This window comes from Saccopteryx leptura, chromosome 7 (assembly GCF_036850995.1).
Source record: "Saccopteryx leptura isolate mSacLep1 chromosome 7, mSacLep1_pri_phased_curated, whole genome shotgun sequence".
NCBI lineage: Eukaryota > Metazoa > Chordata > Mammalia > Chiroptera > Emballonuridae > Saccopteryx > Saccopteryx leptura.
The window spans coordinates 96,925,014-96,937,916 of record NC_089509.1 but is presented as its reverse complement, the minus strand read 5'-3'; the positions used below and the strand labels follow the sequence as shown (position 1 = coordinate 96,937,916).

General features: G+C 35.9%; 1 protein-coding gene and 1 non-coding gene across 6 annotated transcripts in view; one reads left to right on the top strand and one right to left on the bottom strand.

Annotated features, from left to right (window-relative positions):
* The window catches only part of ERBB4 (erb-b2 receptor tyrosine kinase 4), a 1,119,996-nt gene that overhangs the window by 926,599 nt on the left and 180,494 nt on the right, over nucleotides 1–12,903 (top strand). The gene's annotated exons all lie outside the window — the stretch shown is intronic.
* LOC136379184 (U6 spliceosomal RNA) lies at nucleotides 6,777–6,883 on the bottom strand. Its single transcript, XR_010746681.1, has one exon. It is a non-coding gene; the product is annotated as a U6 spliceosomal RNA (small nuclear RNA).

Here is a 12,903-nt window from a genome sequence, read left to right as displayed (position 1 = left end):
CCACACTCAAGCCACCAACACCATGCTCAAGATGGTGAGCCCATGCTCAAGCCAGCAACCTTAGGGTTTCAAACCTGCATTTTCAGCATCGCTGGCCGACTCTCTATCCATTGCACCACCACCTGGTCAGGCCAGATACTTTTTTAAGGGTTTATTATAGTTTATCTTGCTTGCATGTGTGATAATAGTATTTACTACTCATATATTAAAAACATAAAAGCATAAATAACATTAGTGCAGAATTTTACTAGTTATTGCCTCTGACAGAATGTTCTTGGCATCAAGGTAGGTATAGAATATTAAAATAACATTGACATGAATATTTAATATGAGAACTTGCATATAAATTATGGTTTCAAATTTAATATATCTGATAGTAATAATTAAATTCATTATAAAAAGTAGAAGAGATAAGAAAAAAATAAATGATAGGACAAATGATTTTTTTATATGAATAATCCTGTATGAGTTGGAGACTGGTGAGTAAAATTGGAAGACTTAATTAAAGTCACTCACTATGTTATCTTGAATGAATCATGAAGAACACGAACCTGACTGCTTCTTTCCCAGCAATGTATGTGAGATATTTTATTAGGTATTAAGGGAGATGTCCCTAATTTTATTTAGTTGTCATTAGATGCCTTTGATATAAATGTCATTAACAGATTTTTTCTTGCAACCTAGAAATACAGCAAATACTTTCTTTAAAAAAGATGCAGTATCTGGGAAAACAGAATTGAATATTATTTCCATAACATATACAAAATACCAAGTCATACAGTCCTAAGTGATTAATGAGAGCTATTAACAAAATTACTAAATTCTTATCTATATTGAGTCAAATTGAATTTTTAAAATTATTGATTAAGCACTGCTAGAATCCAGGTCTGTTTTGCAAAAATGAGAATAAAGACACAAGTTATTCTTAGTCCCTTTCTGCAAGGCAGTTTAGCATTTTATTATTGGACGGTTTATTTTAAGCAGTGGAGGATAAATTATGTTCATAATTTCGATAAATTGTGATTTATCCCCCCAAAAAGCATAGTTAGTACTTGTTAGACTGTCACATCATACAGAATCCATTAATGGGTTAATTTTATTGGTGACAGTTCCTTTTAGGACACTAGGATAATTACCACCAAATCAGCTAGGTCTCCCTGGTTACCTTCCTGCCAACAATTCCTGAGGCTACCACATGGTAGAAAGACACTTGGCTGTAGATACAATGAGAACCAGATTAGAATCCCAGGTAGGCTACTTACTAACTAAGATCTCGGCAAATTGCTTATTCTTTTCAAACCTGTCTCCTTATAATTTAATTCGTAGAATAATTCCTGTTGGACAAAACAAGATTGTCTTAAGAACTGAGTCCACATACAAAACAAATAGTATTGTGCCAGGCATATTTAATAGATGGCTTTAGAAGGACCATAAATATGTTTACTAAGAACTGGTAAAGCTATAGGTGAACAAAATACAGGACTTATCCAACAGATTAAGTAACCCTTAAAGATACTGATTTTCATAGAGAGAGAGAGAACAAAATGAAAGCAGCAGAAATTATTTGGAAGTTATTAATTACTTCTTCCTCCTTGGTAGAATGTATAGTCTCAATGATTGATTTTAGTCCTAGTATATATCTGATTTTATTCATTATGGCATATTGTAGAGTCCTCTGCAAAAGCTTCATGTTGGACTCGCTGAGTTTGTTCTTCTGTGTCAGTCCTGAAATGTTAATTGCAGCAGCTCTGTGTTTCTCTTGCTGTATGTAGTTTGCTATGATTAGTTAGTAGACTCTAAATTGTCTCTGCCTGAATTACAGTAGTCTCCCTCCTTATCCATGTGGGATACTTTCCCATAGTCTAGTGCAGGGGTAGTCAACCTTTTTATACCTACCGCCTACTTTTGTATCTCTGTTAGTAGTAAAATTTTCTAACCACCCACTGGTTCCACAGTAATGGTGATTTATGAAGTAGGGAAGTAACTTTACTTTATAAAATTTATAAAGCAGAGTTACAGCAAGTTAAAGCATATAATAATAATTACTTACCAAGTACTTTATGTGGGATTTTCGCTAAATTTGGCAGAATAAATCTTTATGAAACAACTTACTATAGTTAAATCTATCTTTTTATTTATACTTTGGTTGCTCTGCTACCACCCACCATGAAAGCTGAATGCCCACTAGTGGGCAGTAGGGACCAGGTTGACTACCACTGGTCTAGTGTATACCTAAAACTGTATCTGTATATACACACTATTTTTCCCTATGCATACATATACTATGGCTTCTTTGTGTTGTATCTGAATTGCTAGAATTGCTAATCTTGTACTTTGAGTTCATTACTAAGAGAATAGTGTTACTTGAACACAAGCATTCTGATACCCCAACAGTAGATCTTATAACCATGAAAACTACTAAACAAAGTGACTAACTAGTGGGTAATGTTTAAGCAGGGCAGAAAAGGAAGACAAGAGATTTCATCCCACTACTCAAAATGGCATGCAATTTAAAACATACCATCTTTATTTATGCAATCTTCCTCTTAATATTTTTGGACCATGGTTAACAGTAGATAGCTGAAATTGCAGAAGGCAAAAGCACAGATAAGGGGAAGAACTGTACAAGCATTCCCTAGTACCCCTTGGTCTCTGTTATCCACTTTAACCCAGAGTACTGTGTACGGTCATTACTGTTACTGTGGTTACCATATGTTAAGAAAAAACTTGTGTGTTTTTTTGTTTTTTTTTGAAGTTCTCTTGCAATTCCATAATCTACTTTTGATCTTCTCCTAACTCTTCATGATTACTTTATAATGAAGGTGAGAGGAGATATTTGCACCTCTCCGTGGGCTTATATAGAAAAAGAAGAGCTTCTAATATGCTGACAAAAAATAAATACTGTTTGCTTGGATTTCTTTGGTCAGGTTTTCTGCCTTGCATTTCAAATATCCCCACTGGACTCTAAAAAAGTCAAAGTGACCACTTACCCTGCAGCTGCAGCTTTTTTCCCAGACTCTTGGCCATGGCTTTGCAAATTCAACGATTTCATTCTCTTTGGATACAATTGGTTCAATACAAATGTAGTAATAACTAACATTTTCAGAGTCTGCTAGGCACCGTGATAAGCTCTTTGCCTGTACTATATCATTTAGCTATTACACATAAATGTTAATTTCTAAATGAATTAAAAAGTATCTGTATCATTTAGATAAAACTAATATAAAACATCCAAACTCATAAGGTTTGGTGGCAACATTAATTGTAAAAATATGTATAAAATCATGGCAACAATGTGTAATTTCACCTTTACCTCCCAGTAAATTGGTTTTATTGCCTAAAGCATTGAGTTGTGAGGATTTTCAGTCCTCACCCAGTCCAGGCAGGAGAAAATGCAGTAATGGGATTAGTTTCCTCAGGCTATTGTAACGAATTACCACGAAAGTGGTGACAACATAACAGAAATATATTATGTCACATTTTTGGAGCCAGATGTCTGAATCAAGCTTGGACATGGTTGCCTGTTCTCCAGAAGCGCTAAGGAGAAGTCTGTTTCTTGCTCCTCCACCTCCTGGGGCTCCTTGGCTTGTGGCTACATTGCTCTCTGCCCCACCTCCTCCGCATCGCTTTCTCCCCTGTGTGTCTGCAGCTATACTGCTGCTGCTGCTCTTATCAGGAAACTTGTGAGAGGATTTAGAGCCCATGTGAATAATCTCAAAAATCTGAACTTAATCATATCTGTACAGATTCTTTTTCCCAATAAAGTAATATTCACAGATTCATGGGATTAGGATCTGGTAATATTTTGGGATTCATATCAGCCTACCACAATGATTGCTTAGCAGTATTTACAATGGATAAGTTGAGGGGGTGTTAGTATTCTACACATGCCATGTTTTGCTATCAGAGATGTGGTGTGTCATTTTTTTTTCAAATAAGTGTTAGGTTATGTAACTTGCTCAAGATAAGAGCCTCAGAAAAATCCTTGCAGTAAATACATGCTGTACATTAGAGTAATGGAAGAGAGCTTAACAAAGGAGTTTTTAGAAAGGTATGGGCAGGGTTGAGGAATAGCAGCTGAGATGGTTGAAGTCATTCAAGACTAGTAACAGAGATGGTTGGCCTAAATGAGCAAGGAGAGGGTTACCCTGGACTGACAGCAGCTGGGGCCTTGGGATGAGATCTGCAGGAAACGGGAGAGTAAGGGGTAAACACCACCTCATTCTCTTCTCTCTTCAGTCTTCTGCTGTTGCTTTTTATTAGCTAAACCCAAGTAAAAGCCAAGGGACAAGGAGCCTGTTGTTATGCATTTGGATAAGTTTCACTCGACCCATGTCAAAGTAGAGAAGGATGGAGTCAGAATCTGGAAGGACAAAGAGGAATATGCAGATCAGTCCCAAAGATCCTTAGTGTCCTAGCTAGGAACATAGTCTCATCTTCATTACAAAATTTATTGTAGTTTTCAACATATGAAATCTAATTTAACAAATATTTATGGAGTCCATGCAAAGTTAAGGCTGTCTATGTAACATTCCAAAAATGCCAGATATTTTGTAGGTTATAGCAAAAACAGACCAAAGTTACTGAAAAAAAAAGATCAGCATTCTTTTTATAGGACTGATGTGAGTTTGAACTAAAGGAGTCAGAATGAAAATACACAGAAGGCTATATGCATTTAAGCCACATTAGAATGAGCAGTTATTAGAACTTGGCAGGATATTGTCTATGGAGTGAAATGGAAGACAATAAAAATAAGAATGCCAAACACGAATCCAAGATTTTAAAACTGAATTATAAAATGTTTCTGAAATTTATAAAATTAGCAGTGTTAGCAGACATTCTCTTTTGAAGCAATTTGCATTGTGTCTTAAGTTTTAGGTCTGGTAGGATATCTCTGTCAAAGTGAACAGAGACATTGCAAATATGGGCTGATTCTTGGAATGTGGTAGGAGGAGAAGTGGGGAATATTATAACAATCCTGTTCATTTATGAATAAAATAGCTTTGATGTTTTACTGTCAACCTTATACTCAAAATTTGGTAATAAGCTAATTAAAATGATCCAATAATATTACTACTTTCAGAAAAAAATTTAGAGATGGCAGACACATAAGAAGTACTTTACTAAGACAGGCATAGGTATTGTAATATGGGAGGTGTACATAGATGAAGACCTGTTAGTCCCTTGCTCAGAGACGGCAGTTGAAATTACAGGAATAGAAAAAAAAATCTTTGAATATGGGCATAAATTAATTCCTATATGTGGGGTATTTCCGACAGATATTTTGGGTGTGATGCTAATGGATTTTGTTTTATGTCTTTATAAATAATGATGTTATTTAAAGAGCTTCAAGCGATATCAAATCCTGAAATACCACACAGTTTTTCAGTTGATTCCATGTTTTTGCTAACTTTGTCATGTTTCCTAAAGTAATAAAATATATGGATGCAGGAGATGATGGATGAAAGTAAAGGATGTTAGGGAAAGGCCTTGGTTGCATTTCCATAGTTAATGTATGAGAGGGAAAAGCAGGTGTCAATAATTATATTAAGAATATCCAGAGAGACTGAAGATTTAGGATAGAGTAAAATATAAAATCAGAGAGGGACTGTCCTAATGATGGGTGTTCAGGGAAGAAAAATAGTGCATAGGTGAGGAAAATGGGTGAATGACAGGAAAAACCTTTCAACTGGTAAAAAGGAGGTCATTATCAAGAATAATTTGAATAATAAGAGCACAGGAAAATTGCAGAAAAACTAGAGTCCTAAGGGTTGAAAAACCATAGAATAAACAAATAGCCAAAGCAAGAACAACAAATATTCCCAAAGTAGAGAAAAGGAAAAATTGAAGAAACTTTTATTTTTAGACTATGGGACATCTAAATTATACTTATAGGTACCTTGCAGGTGATAATATAGAGTGAGGTTTAAATTGTACTGGCAAAATTATTAAAGAGGACAAAATGAGTGATGTCAAGACTACCTTTTACAGAGTAAATGTTGCAAAAGGTAGAGTTTTTTTTTTTTCTTTTCAGCAAAACAAATCATAATAATGTAGTCAAGAGTCAATAAGAAATTAAAAAATAAAAACTGAGGGCTATTTTTAGAGGATCAAATCAGGTGATTTAGGGCCAACCCCAATGAATTTATGCCTTTCTCTAACAATATTTGAAAGTTTAAATAATCAGGTGATAGTTGCTTTTTGCCTAGAAGCGACCAAATGGGAAAATCAGTGGGGGAAAAAAAAGATCATAATTATGGTAGATGCTTTCATTGTAATAGTTAACATCGGAGTGCAGGCTAGGAGGGCAGTAAGTGAAGCATAACGGGAGGTAGGCATTAAAAATATTGTAATTTCTGTCTTCTTCCCAGACTGCAAGGCCTTTCCAGACCTAGCCCCAACCTACATCTCATAGCATTGTAGCTCTCGCTAAATCTCAGGCACAGGTGCCTTCTCAGAGCCTCCAAAATCTTCCAGTCTCTTAGGTTCTTCTCTCAGATTCGTCAGTCTGGCTTTTTTTTTTCTTCGTATTTCAAACCTCAGGGCACATTTCCTGACTACCCTTATCTAAAGGACCTTCAAGACCACCATTTTATTACCTGTCACAATGCCCTCTTTATTCTCTCCATAATCCTTAATATAATTATTTCTATTTATACTTATTTGTTTTTCTCTGTTTATTTGTTGCCTCTCTTGGTAGAATTTTAGACCCAGCTTTAATCAGTGCCAGGTGCACAGCAGGTTCTCAATAATTATTTTTTTTTATATTAATTCTAAAAAATATGGAACGCTTCACGAATTTGCATGTCATCCTTGTGCAGGGGCCATGCTAATCTTCTCTGTATCGTTTCAATTTTAGTATATGTGCTGCCGAAGCGAGCACCTCAATAATTATTTTTAAGTGAGTGGATGTATGACAGAAGGATAAGAAAAGATAGTAAGAGTGGGGGGGAATTCAGTGCAATAGGGGATAGGGGAAATGTAGAAAACACAGTCAGAAGGTAGAATTCTACCTTGTGTAAAATTATTCACAAAGCACTTCATTGTGTAGCATTGTTCGGTAGTGTCTAAATCTAAGATTTTGCCACCCAGTGGGTGAATTATGTAGAAAGACTCTAAAAATTGGAAGGATCCTAATCTTGATTGTTCAAGTCCACAAAAATGATACCAGAGCTTGGAAAGGAGTCTGAGGCCACTGAGCAACGTGGACAAACTTGAACTGATGACACATTAATTCAACCTGCCTAATTGCTGCTCACTACTTGTACAAATAAAAATATTATTTATTCTGCACATGAAGGAACAGATGGAGATTTCATCTACTTTATTATCCGATACCATCTGCAACAAAATAAGTTTGTAAAACACTATAATGGGCCAATGATTTTATGTCATTTTTCGTCACTGCCATCACCATTATCTTCTTTGTCTTCCTCATCACCGTCACCTCTGCCTTTAGGAGAGGCATGCCCCGTGAGCACTCATCAATCTGCTGACTCTTGCATTAAGCACAGTTTTCTCTGTCTACATTAACTGTCTATCTCTTCTTCTTCTCTTTCTCCCTTTTTATCTTCCTTATTCCTGAAACAATGATATTTTTCCCATTTTCAGCTGGAGGGTATTGAATTAAAGGCCCACTGATATAATGAAACACTGAAAGTTTGGCTGAAGTTAACATATTTTTTTAAAGGAAATAGCCCATAAGTTTTCACTGGCTGTGTGTGTGTGTGTGTTTCTTTTTGTGAAACCACTCACCAACATGTGTGAATAAACAAATTTAGGTGGCATAAACACTTGAAGGCTGGGCAACATGATGCCTTAAAAATGTGACAAATGGTATTGCTCAGGTTTATTATTGTACAGAAATGTTGTCCCTTGAGACCGAAAAAGAGAAACAAATAGCAATAATGGTACACATGCTTTAGAGCTTTCTCTCTATGCCCTGGTAGTCTCGGGGTGGATTAAAAAAAAAGTCCTTATACAAACCAGACCTCATTATAAAGAAAAATATTCCTGCTTCAGTGTTCATTGTAGTAGCTCTTACATCTTTCCCCTTGTTCAATGAAAAATCCTTTATTCACCTCCAAGAGAAATTTTATAAAGCAAAAGGGAAAACAGAGATGGAGAATAATTTTATTTCTGGAAAAATTAATAATGCATATGTCAAACTGTATGTATTCCAGTGGCCTTGATGACATTTTTTAGTGACAACAGCAGAGACTCAAAAATTCTTTCCATAGGCCTCACATGAGAGATGGAAGAGCAGACATTATTAGTTTTAATGCAGAGTAATTTATTGAAACCCAACACTCTATTATTAAAATATTAGATTTTTTTCCCCTTTCCATCCCACTCATCACTCTAAATGAATCCATATTCTCTTTGCTTTATCTAGTCCCCTATCTCCCAAAAAGCCATCTGCTATTTCCTTTATGAAAGTATAAAACCTACAATTAGTGTCTTGTTCGTTTTTCCTTTCTAAAAAAAAAAAGAGAACTATTATGCAAATACACTGCAATTTGGTTTCAAATACTCTTTGTAGTCTGATGAGCAATTTTCCTTAATACAACCCCAGCTTTTAGCCAGGACTTACTAATAGATTTTTTAAGAGAGAACTTTCATGTTGCTTTTTTATACTCTGCTGATGTAAACTTTTCAAATGTTTATTTAGAATAGAATTATCATTACTCCTTGAGTTCTCAAAGAGGAAAAAAAAGCATTGTGTATATATTTTGTGCTGAAAAAGAAGCCCGAAATAACCTCAGAATCTCTCTTTGACCTGAAATTTTATTAGTTTTCTTTGCATTAAGAAATTGCCTGTACCTAATACCACTCTTAGGAAATTGGAAAGATATGTTTCTTTGCCTTTTTCTGAAAGCATATTATAAGCGATAGCGGTTTTCCTGTAGGTGCAAATTTGTTGTTTGATTTTTGTTGCTTCTCAGGAGCTAAAGTGTAATTTGACCCAATTTCCAGAGGTATGGCTACTTCAGGTGTCCGTGGCTGTCTGCTTGTTAACAAGACACGCACCTACTGTGTGAAGTGCTGATGAAAATGAAGTTTAAAAAAAATTGACGTTATTGTTACTATTGTAACAAATAGGACTTCACTAAGAGAGTCAGGACTCCAGTATCTTACTGATCCTGCTACTCTCTGGTCACTTGACCTGAGACAGTAATCCTACTTACCTTGGTGTCATTTTACAGCTGAGAATTACTACCTCTTGACTGCTTTATAGGGCCATAATAAAAGTAAAAATCGTGCTGCATGTTACTGTTTTTGAAATGGATTACTGGGACGCAAATTTGGCATAGATGTTCTAGAATTTCTCAGAGTTCATATTTCTTATGGTGGCCTCATCTAAGGGGCCTGTTACAAATGCAGATTTATGATCCACTTTCAGACCTGCTTATCTGGGAGTGGGGCAGGAAAGCTACCTTAGAAATAAATTTAGGCGATTTGTATGCACATGCAAGACTGAGAGCTACCGGAGAAGAGAAAGAAAGAGAAAACAATCAGTGTACATTTACATTCATTAGATAACTAATATTTATTAATTAAATATCTAATTTGATACTTAATTGAGTTAGATGTTTAATTTGATTAGATGTTCTGCTTATGTATTGGTGTGTATGTGTCTATTTATATGTGTGAATTTCAAAATTTAGCACAACAACCCTCTGGTTTATACTTTTAATATTAATTAATGTTGCTATCAATCAATTAATACTCATACTAGATTGAATAATAGGTAATTTAGCTTGGATAACATTCCTCTCTGTACTCACCTTATAACCATAGAGTATTGTTTCATTTCCCATGTTTACTGAAATATACAGTAAGTAAAACCAAAATGTTTCTTTCTCATTGATCCAGATGGGGCTATATAAATACTTGAGTAATATCTCGTTTCTTTTTTTTGTTGTTGTTATAACCTTACATAATTATCATTTGTGTGTGTATATGGTGAGACCATTTAAGATCTACTTTCTTAGCAAGTTTGAAGTATATGATTCAGTACCGTTAACTATAATAATCATGCTATATATTATAACTGAAAGTTTTTACCCTTTGATCAACATCTCCTTGTCTCCTACCCTCTTGTTAACATTATTCTACCCTCTGTTTCTATGAGTTTGGTTTTTCATTATTATTATTACTATTATTATTAATTTAATGGGGTGACATAGATCAATCAGGGTATATAGGTTCAGAGGAAACATCTCCAGGTTATTTTGACATTTGATTCTGTTGCTTACCCAAGTTTCTGACTGTGCCGTCTATGCAGAAACTTCAGTCCCCAGTGAACCTTTCCCAAACAGTGTGGAAAATTACTGGGTGTCTAATACACATTCATAACCAGTCTCCCAATTGCAGTCACCCTGTGGTATCTAAGTGTCCTTTCTTACCAGTTCTCGCCCCCATGTGGTATGTGTCCAAGCCACTGAAACATCCTACCCCTGGCGCTGTTGACAGGTACCACCTGAGGAAGCCAATGTCCTTGCCAGAATGCTGCCTCTCTGTGCCTCCCGGGCTGCCAGTCCTCAAGGTGTTTCAGTGGCGGTGGTCTCAGGCAGGAAGTATAGAAACTCCCACATTCTGTGACCTACAGGTTCCCTGAGGTGTCTGAGGAAAGGGGAATTGGAGGACCTAACTAACCTACTTGGAAGCCATCTGGAATATGACAATTTCAGCTTCTGCCCATACTGGCTCAAAACCCAAGTTCTTTGAGTAAGGCTGACGCCATTCTACCAGCTTATTTCTTGTGTTTGGCCCTGAGTCACTCTTTTCTCTGAGCATGTGCCCATACTGCCCCACCCACCCTTCCTTGCTCAAAAACTAGAATGCTCACCTCACAAAAAACTGTCTAGATTAAGTAAATTTAGATGCTGTAATATGTGTAACACATACTCCATAACTGTGAATAATCTTTAGGTTCAGCTGAACTCTACACCACCAAAACAGTAGTGGAGGTTAAAAGCAAATGATGTCCTCAGAAATAGTTTTAAGATAATAATTATAAAAAGCCTTCTTCAAAAGTAATGATGCTACCCACCCTTCCTTTCCCCGACCTGTTTTCCATTGCCCAAAGTAATCACTTTCCCCTTCCTGGCAATGTCTCCTGTAGCTTATCTCCATATAACTAAATTATATGCTTATTCTATCAACCGTTATTTTTTCAATTTTATGCATCATATAGTATTAACTTTTCACTATGAACAATAGGAATGTACCTTTCACTTTCTTTCCACTACTGCCTCGCCTTGCAGAAGTGTACCTCCCTGCCCGCCATCTCCCAATATAGTTATATGATGTGTGGTTATTTTATAGCATTTTGTGTTTACGTGGTTATGATCCTATAACTGTTAGCAACTGTATTCTGGAGTAAATACAATTATTTTCTTGTGTGTTTCTCGTGTTTCATATCAAATCAATTTCTTTTTTTATCTTTACTTAGTTTTCTATGTATCTGTCACTAATTTGATTTTCAACTACTGCTAGAAACATAGATATGCTCTAAATGTACATACTTTAAACTCGGTAGGTATTCTATCAATAGCAGCTTCTTTGATCAGCCTTCCCAGAGCGCTATGTCCCACTGCAGTCTGGACTGATTGTTCTCCCTGTCTGGTGTACATCTTCTATTCTGCGATGTTCCAACACTGCCCATTCCTTGTTTCCCCAATTTAATGTACTCTTTTATCCTCCACACTCTATTTAATAAGCACATTTCACAGAGAAAGGAAGCATCTGAGATATAACGTTTTTAAGACCAGGTATGTTTGTGTATCAACTCATCTTGTTAAAATCTTCCTCAACATTGAATTTGAGATTTACATGAAACTTGCAGGTTTTTTGAAGCCACAGCTCCATTTGGAAGAAGGAACTAAAGAGTGTCCCCAATTTTCACCATGTATCCATTTGCATGATTTTAACTTTTTTTTTTTTTATCAGAGTCCTTTTTCCACTGCACCTCATATCTACAGTTCACAATCCTTTTGGCTAGTCTCTCCTAAGAATGGAGGGCAGAAAGGGAGCTGTAGTCTAAATTCTTCCTAATGGGCCTGACCTGTAGTGACGCAGTGAATAAAGCGTTGACCTGGAAATGCTGAGGTTGCTGGTTCAAAACCCTGGGCTTGCCTGGTCAAGGCACATATGGGAGTTGATGCTTCCAGCTCCTCCCCCCTTCTCTTGCTCTGTCTCTCCTCTCTCTCTCTCTCTCTGTGTCTCTCCCTCTCCTCTCTAAAATATGAATAAATAAATAAATAATTTAAATTCTTCCTAATGGACTTGAAAACAACCCTGTGGAAGTCCTGCCCTCCACTCAGCTTACAAAAGTCTGTAGTGCTAACAGTCGAGGCTTTGATGCTGTAAATTGGATTTCTTCTCAGTCCTCTCCCTTGCTAGGGTAGACTTCTGACCTCTTATATTTGCTATGTCCGTTACTACTCGTAAGACACTTCCTACTTCTAGAGTTATTTTTTTCCTTATTGCCTCCTTTCTATGTTTTTTTGGGGTCTGAGTTTTTATTAGTTCCTTTATTGTTAGTATAGTGGAATTTAGAGCAAACAGAAGTCAATGTGTATATTCAATTTGCCATGCTCAACATCGTTTTCTGTCCTCAATTTTTTGTTTTGAAAAAATTTCAAAGGTACAGAAACTGTTCAAGATTGGTACAATTAACAATGCTTTCATATATAAACTGATTGATAATAATTGTCATTTATGTATCACACCCTTTTGCGTGTGTGTGTGTGTGTGTGTGTGTGTGTGTGTGTGTAAGGTCATATCTGTTTCTAATTCTAATAAAGAAATTTTAAATAACTTTTCATTGGAAGCTCACTTTTATATACACTAAAAACAATTTTATCTCTATTAAGCAAAAGTGACTTTATGATAATG